Here is an 8,323-nt window from a genome sequence, read left to right on the forward strand (position 1 = left end):
TCAGTTTTGTTTTTGAGCCACTTGTCTATGCTTTTCAGGAGTTATCAAAAGGATAGATCTTGAAGTGAGGGAAGAATTATTCATTTACACAAACTATGATTATGCTTGTTTATGTAAAAGAATGTAATAAATTAAGAATGTATCTGGTTATGCATGGCATAGTAATCACCATGTAAAATATTTTATTAAAAACAAGTTAATAGGGTTGCTGCAGAAGGAAGATGGTGGAGCTGCATGCAATTATGGCTGTCAAGAAGGTCATTGACTTTGTTGTGAAGATTCCTTGTCATGGATTATAAATTTATACATGGTCTGATTCCAGCTCTCCTCAGCAGCTGCCTCTTGTATCTCCCTCTGTCGGGCATCACACTGCCTGTAATTGCTGTGGCCTGTGCCAGAGGACTCTCATCCCTGTCTTCTGCTTGGTTATCTCCCAGAGGCTGATGGACAATGAAGCTAATGATGCATAAGATCTAGGGCCCCACACAGGCACAGGCTTCCTTCAAGGTATTGTGCATAATCTTTTATTTATATTTTTGTCATTTTTTTCCAAATAAGTATCCAAGAATTGGTGAGGAAAGTATGTGACACTACTTTTCCTACTCCCCACTTGGTGTCTCAGCTTACTAAGGCTATGTGGCTGGCAGGGGCTTGGTGCTCCAGCTGGCTGTAAGGCCTGAACCTCTGGGTGGGAGAGTAGAGTTCAGGATATTGGTCCACCAGAGACCTCCCGGCCCCTTTTAATATCAGTTGGTGAGAGCTCAGCCAGAGATTGCCATCTCAATGCAAAGACCCAGCTCTACTCAATGACCAGCAAGCTCCAGTGCTGGACACCCCATGCAAAACAATTAGCAAGACAGGAACACAAAACCACACATTAGCAGAAAGGCTGCCAAAAATCATAATAAGTTCACAGACACCTCAAAACACAAGACTTGAAGTGGTCCTGCCCACCAGAAAGACAAGATCCAGCCTCATGCACCAGAACACAGGCACCAGTCCCCTCCACAGGGAAGCCTACATGACCCACTGAAAATACCTTACCCACTGGGGGCAGACACCAAAAGCAACATGAACTACGAACCTGCAGCCTGAGAAAAGCACAGTAAGTTAAACAAAATGTGAAGACAGAGAAATATGCAGCACATGAAAGAGCCAGGTAAAAACCCAACAGACCAAACAAATGAAGAAGAAATAAGCAGTCTAACTGAAAAATAATTCAGAGTAATGATAGTAAAGATGATCCAAAATCTTGGAAGTAGAATGGAGAAAATACAAGAAACGTTTAATAAGGACCTAGAAGAACTAAAGAAAAAACAAACAATGATGAACAACATAATAAATGAAATTAAAAACACTAGAAAGAATCAATAGCAGAATAACTGAATCAGAAGAATGGTTAGGTGACTTGGAAGGTAAAATAGTGGAAACAATTACCGAAGAGCAGAATAAAGAAAAAGAATGAAAAGAATTGAGGAGAGTCTCAGAGACCTATGGGACATTAAACACACCAACATTCGAATTATAGGGGTCCCAGAAGAAGAAGAGAAAAAGAAAGGGATAGAGAAATTATTTGAAGAGATTATAGTTGAAAACTTCCCTAATATGGGACAGGAAATAGTCGATCAAGTCCAGGAAGCACAGAGTCACATAGAGGATAAATCCAATGAGAAACATGCCAAGACATATATTAAACAATTATCAAAAATTAAATAAAAAGAAAAAATATTGAAAGCAGCAAGGGAAAAGCAACAAACAGCATACAAGGGAATCCCCATAGCATTAACAGCCGATCTTTCAGCAGAAACTCTGCAAGCCAGAAGGAAGTGGCAGGACATATAAAGTGATGAAAGGGAAACACTTACAACTAAGATTACTCTACCCAGCAAGGATATCATTCAGATTTGACAGAGAAATTAAAAGCTTTAGAGACAAGCAAAAACTAAGAGAATTCAGCATCACCAAACCAGCATTACAAAAAAATGCTAAAGGAACTTCTCTAAGCAGAAAACGCAAGAGAAGGAAAAGAACTACAAAAACAAACTCAAAACAATTAAGAATATGGCAGTAGGAACATATATATCAATAATTACCTTAAATTTAAGTGGATTAAATGCTCCAACCAGAAGATATAGACTGACTGAATGTATACAAAAACAAGACCTGTATATACTCCATCTAAAAGAGACCTACTTCAGGGGCTTCCCTGGTGGCGCAGTGGTTGAGGGTCCGCCTGCCGATGCAGGGGACACGGGTTCGTGCCCCGGTCTGTGAGGATCCCACATGCCGCAGAGTGGCTGGGCCCGTGAGCCATGGCCGCTGAGCCTGCGCGTCCGGAGCCTGTGCTCCACGGCGGGAGAGGTCACAACAGTGAGAGGCCCGTGTACCGTAAAAAAAAAATAAAAATAAAAAAAAATAAAAGAGACCTACTTCAGACCTACAGACTGAAAGTGAGGGGATGGAAAAAGATATTCTATCCAAATAGAAATCAAAAGAAAGCTGGAGTAGCAATTCTCATATCACACAAAATTAGACTTTAAAATAAAGGTTTTTACAAGAGACAAAGAAGGACACTATGTAATGATCAAGGGATCAATCCAAGAAAAAGATAAAACAATTTTAAATATTTATGCACCCAACACAGGAGCACCTCAATACATAAGGCAAATGCTAACAACCATAAAACGGGAAATCGACAGTAACACAATCATAGGAGGGGACTTAAACACCCCACTTTCACCAATGGAAACATCATCCAAAATGAAAATAAATAAGGAAAAACAAGCTTTAAATGACACATTAAACAAGATGGACTTAATTGATATTTATAGGATATTCCACCCAAAAAGAACAAAATACACTTTCTTCTCAAGTGTTCATGGAACATTCTCCAGGATAGATCGTGTCTTGGGTCACAAATCAAGCCTTGGTTAATTTAAGAAAATTGAAATCATATCAAGTATCTTTTCTGACAACAGCACTATGAGACTAGATATCAATTACAGGAAAAAATCTGTAAAAATTACAAACACAGAGAGGCTAAACAATATGCTACTAAATACCCAAGAAATCACTGAAGAAATCAAAGAGGAAGTCAAAAAATACCTAGAGACAAATGACAATGAAAACATGAATAACCAAAACCTATTTGATACAGCAAAAGCAGTTCTAAGAGGTAAGTTTATTGCAATACAATCCTACCTAAAGAAACAAGAAAAATATCAAATAAACAACCTAACCTTACACCTAAAGCAAACAGAAAAAGAACAACAACAACAAAGAAAGTTTGCAGAAAAAATCATGAAGATCACGAGAAATAACTGAAAAATAAATGAAGAAAACAATAGAAAAGATAAACAAAACTAAAAGCTGATTCTTTGAGAAAATAAACAAAATTGATAAACCTTTAGCCAGACTCATCAAGATAAAAAGGGAGAAGACTCAAATCAATAGAATTAGAAATGAGAAAGGAGAAGTAACAACTGACACTGCAGAAATACAAAGGATCATGAGAAATTACTACAAGCAACTATATGCCAATAAAATGGACACCCTGGAAGAAATGGACAAATTCTTAGAAAAACACAACCTTCCAAGATTGAACCAGGAAGAAATAGAAAATATGAACAGACCAATCACAAGCACTGAAATTGAAACTGTGACTAAAAATCTTCCAACAAACAAAAGTCCAGAACCAGATGGCTTCAGAGGTGAATTCCATGAAACATTTAGGGAAGATCTAACACCTATCCTTCTCCAACTCTTCCAAAATATAGCAGAGGGAGGAATGCTCCCAAACTCATTTTACGAGGCCACCATCACCCTGATACCAACACAAGACAAAGATGTAACAAAAAAAGAAAACTACAGGCAATATCACTGATGAATATAGATGCAAAAATCCTCAACAAAATACTAGCAAACAGAATCCAGCAGCAAATTAAAAGGATCATACACCATGATCATGTGGGATTTTTCCCAGGAATGCAAAGATTCTTCAATATATGCAAATCAATCAATGTGATATGCCATATTAACAAATTGAAGGATAAAAACCATATGATAATCTCAATAGATGCAGAAAAAGCTTTTGACAAACTATAACACTGATTTATGATAAAAACTGTCCAGAAAGTAGGCATAGAGGGAACTTACCTCAACATAATAAAGGTCATATATGACAAACCCACAGCCAATGTCATTCTCAATGGTGAAAAAAAGAAACCATTTCCACTAAGATCAGGAACAAAACAAGGTTGCACACTCTCACTACTATTATTCAACACAGTTATGGAAGTTTTAGCCACAACAATCAGAGAAGAAAAAGAAATAAAAGGAATCCAAATTGGAAAAGAAGAAGTAAAGCTTTGACTGTTTGCAAATACATGTACTATACATAGAGAATCCTAAAGATGCTACCAGAAAACTACTAGAGCTAATTAATGAATTTGGTAAAGTGGCAGGATACAAAATTAATGCACAGAAATCTCTTTCATTCATATACACCAATGATGAAAAATCTGAAAGAGAAATTAAGGAAACACTCCCATTTACCATTGCAACAAAAAGAATAAAATACCTAGGAATAAACCTCTTTGGGGAGACAAAAGACCTGTATGCAGAAAACTATAAGATACTGATGAAAGAAATTAAAGATGAAACAAAAAGATGGAGAGATATACCATGTTCTTGGATTTGAAAAAATCAACATTGTGAAAATGACTATACTACCCCAAGCAATCTACAGATTCAATACAATCACTGTGAAACTACCAGTGGCATTTTTCACAGAACTAGAACAAAAAATTTCACAATTTGTATGGAAACACAAAAGACCCCGAATAGCCAAAGCCATCTTGAGAAAGAAAAACAGAGGTGGAGGAATCAGCCTTAGTGACTTCAGACTATACTACAAAGCTACAGTAATCAAGAGAGTATGGTACTGGAACAGAAACAGAAATATAGTTCAATGGAACAGGATAGAAAGCCCAGAGATAAACCCATGCACATATGGTCACCTTATCTTTGATAATGGAGGCAAGAATATACAATGGAGAAAAGACAGCCTCTTCAATAATGGTGCTGGAAAAACTGGACAGATACATGTAAAAGAATGAAATTAGACAACTCCTTAATACCATATCAAAAAAAAAAAACTCAAAATGGATTGAAGACCTAAATGTAAGGCCAGACACTATAAAGCTCTTAGAGGAAAACATAGGCAGAACATTCTATGATATAAATCACAGCAAGATCTTTTTTGCCCCACCTCCTAGAGAAATGGAAATAAAAGCAAAAATAAGCAAATGGGACTGAATAATACTTAAAAGCTTTTTCACAACAAAGGAAACCATAAACAAGATGAATAGACAACCCTCAGAATGGGAGAAAATATTTGCAAAGGAAGCAACTGACAAAGGATTAATCTCCAAAATATACAAGCAGCTCATGCAGCTTAATATAAAAAGCAAACAACCCAATACAAAAATGGGCAGAAGAACTAAATAGACATTTCTCTAAAGAAAATATACAGATTGCCAGCAAACACAGGATAGGATGCTCAACATAACTAATCATTAGAGAAATGCAAATCAAAACTACAATGAGGTATCACCTCACACCAGTCAGAATGACCACCATCAAAACTCTACAAACAATAAATGCTGGAGAGGATATGGAGGAAAGGGAACCCTCTTGCACTGTTGGTGGGAATGTAAATTGATACAGCCACTATGGAGAACATTATGGAGTTTCCTTAAAAAAAAACAAATATAGAACTACCATATGACCCAGCAATCCTGCTACTGGGCATATACCCTGAGAAAACTATAATTCAAATAGAGTCATGTACCACAGTGTTCATTGCAGCACTATTTACATTTGCCAGGACATGGAAGCAACCCAAGTCCATTGACAGATGTACGGATAAAGAAGACACGCCACATATATACAATGGAATATTACTCAGCTATAAAATAAACAAAATGGAATTATTTGTAGTGAGGTGGATGGACCTAGAATCTGTCAGACAGAGTGAAGTAAGTCAGAAAGAGAAAAACAAATACCGTATGTTAACACATACTTATGGAATCTAAAAAAAAAAGTGGTTCTGAAGAACCTAAGGGCATGACAGGAATAAAGACACAGACATAGAGAATGGACTTAGGGACGCGGGGAGGAGGCAGGGTAAGCTGGGAGGAAGTGAAAGAGTGGCTTGGACACATATATACTACCAAATGTAAAATAGATAACTAGTGGGAAGTAGTCGCATAGCACAGGGAGATCAGCTGGGTGCTTTGTGACCACCTAAAGAGGTGGGATAGGGAGGGTGGGAGGGAGCAAGTTGCAAGAGGGAAGGGATATGGGGATATATGTATACATATAACTGATTCACTTTGTTATGCAGCAGAAACTAACACAAAGTAAAGCAATTATACTCCAATAAAGATGTTAAAAACATAATTAATTAATTTGAAAAAAAGAATAGAAAATGTCAGGGTAAGGTGTATAATGCAAGGGTTAGAATTCATCATCGAACCTCATATTGCCGTGGTATTTATGTTTCTATATAAATGTATGTGTGCATTTATAATACACTTGGGAATATTGTAAAATGTGCCTCTTGCTATGGGTTATGGTAAAGAAAAAAATGTGAAACACTCTTTCAGGCCCAAGGAGCAGCCACAGAGTAGGACGAGCATGTCAGATGCCCCTGGTGCTCAGTGAATGTCTGAGTGCAAAGGTGGCCTCCACCCACCTGTGAATTCTAACCCTCTCTGTCCCTGAAGCTGTGGGACCCTGGACAAGGTCCTGCCCCTTTCCACATCCCTCTGGGCCCCATCCAGCCTGGGCGAGGCTTGGCGTCTCGGCCACCCCCTACCCCCACACCTGCCTTCTCGCCTGCTTCCCCCTGACCCTGCCAGTTCCCTCCCGGCTGAGTAGATCCTGGTGAAGCCCGACAGGACGGGTGCGGTCAGACTGCGTGAAGTGCTCCATGAACCCCTTCTGCTAGATCGCCGTGGAGGAGGCCGTGCAGCTCAAGGAGAAAAAGCTGGTGAAGGAAATCATTGCCGTCAGCTGCGGGCCTTCCCAGTGCCAGGAGACCATCTGCACCACTCTGGCCATGGCTGCAGGTCAAGGCATCCACGTGGAGGTGCGGGCTGCATAGGCAGATCTCCTGGGTCCCCTGCAGGTGGCCTGGGTCCTGGCCAAACTGGCAGAGAAGGGGAAGGTAGACCTGAGCAAGCAGGCCATCGATGATAATTGTAACCAGGCAGGGCAGATGACAGCTGGGTTTCTGGACTGGCCACAAGGCACATTCATCTCCCAGGTGACGCTGGAAGGGGACAAGGTGAAAGGGGAGCAGGAGATTGATGGAGGCCTGGAGACCCTGCTCCTGAAGCTGCCTGGTGTGGTGACTGCTGACCTATAGCTCAACGAGCCCCACTGTGATACGTTGCCCAACATCACGAAAGCCAAGAAGAAGATCGAGGTGATCAAGGCTGGGGACATGGGCATGGACCTGACCTCCAAGTTCTCTGTGATTAGCTTGGAAGACCCACCTCAGCACACGGCCAGTGTCAAGGTGGAGACCACAGAGGACCTGGTGGTCAAGCTGAGGGAGATTGGGTGCATTTGAGCCCTTTCCAAAAAAGAGTTAATATTTATTTAGTACTTATATATGCTTTATTTTATTTATTTCTTAAGGGTATGTGGTAAGTACTCTTACCAATTACATTAAAGAAAAATATTAGAATTTACAGGGACTTAATAAATAGCATAAATTCACTAAATATTAATTTCTATAAAAATTCGAAATAATTGTTACTTCTGAAGTAACTATAATTATTTTTCTCCATTTTGTGGATGAGGAAAAATGATACTTAGAAAATTTAAATAATTTGTTTACCTTCACACAGTGGCAGAGTTGGAAATCTATGTTCTTAACACTTTTAATATGCTGCCTCTCACAATTTAATTTTTAGAGTAGTATGTATCATATCCAAGTTTATTCTAATGGTTAAGAAATAGAGTCAGAATTCAAAAGCAACCTCTGACACAAGGGCAGTATTGTCTCTAGATATAATCTCTTTATTTTCTACCTATATTAATTCATAAGTGCTCTCATTCTGTTCCATGACTGGCTCCTAAATTTATATTTGTAGCCCAAACATTTCCTTTGAAACCGAGATACATGTATCCAACTACTTACTAAATATCAATATTTGGCAGAGAGTATCTAATAACATTCACTTTGTCAGTTTTTAACTACTGGGAATACTCGTTAAAGATTCATCTCAACTTTGGAATTATGTTGGACAAG

General features: G+C 38.8%; 1 pseudogene; it reads left to right on the forward strand.

The window, feature by feature from the left end:
• Positions 1-221: 221 nt before the first annotated feature.
• Positions 222-7,639, forward strand: LOC132440221 (electron transfer flavoprotein subunit beta-like; annotated as a pseudogene).
• Positions 7,640-8,323: the final 684 nt, after the last annotated feature.

Source organism: Delphinus delphis, chromosome 17 (assembly GCF_949987515.2).
Source record: "Delphinus delphis chromosome 17, mDelDel1.2, whole genome shotgun sequence".
NCBI classification, from domain to species: Eukaryota; Metazoa; Chordata; class Mammalia; order Artiodactyla; family Delphinidae; genus Delphinus; species Delphinus delphis.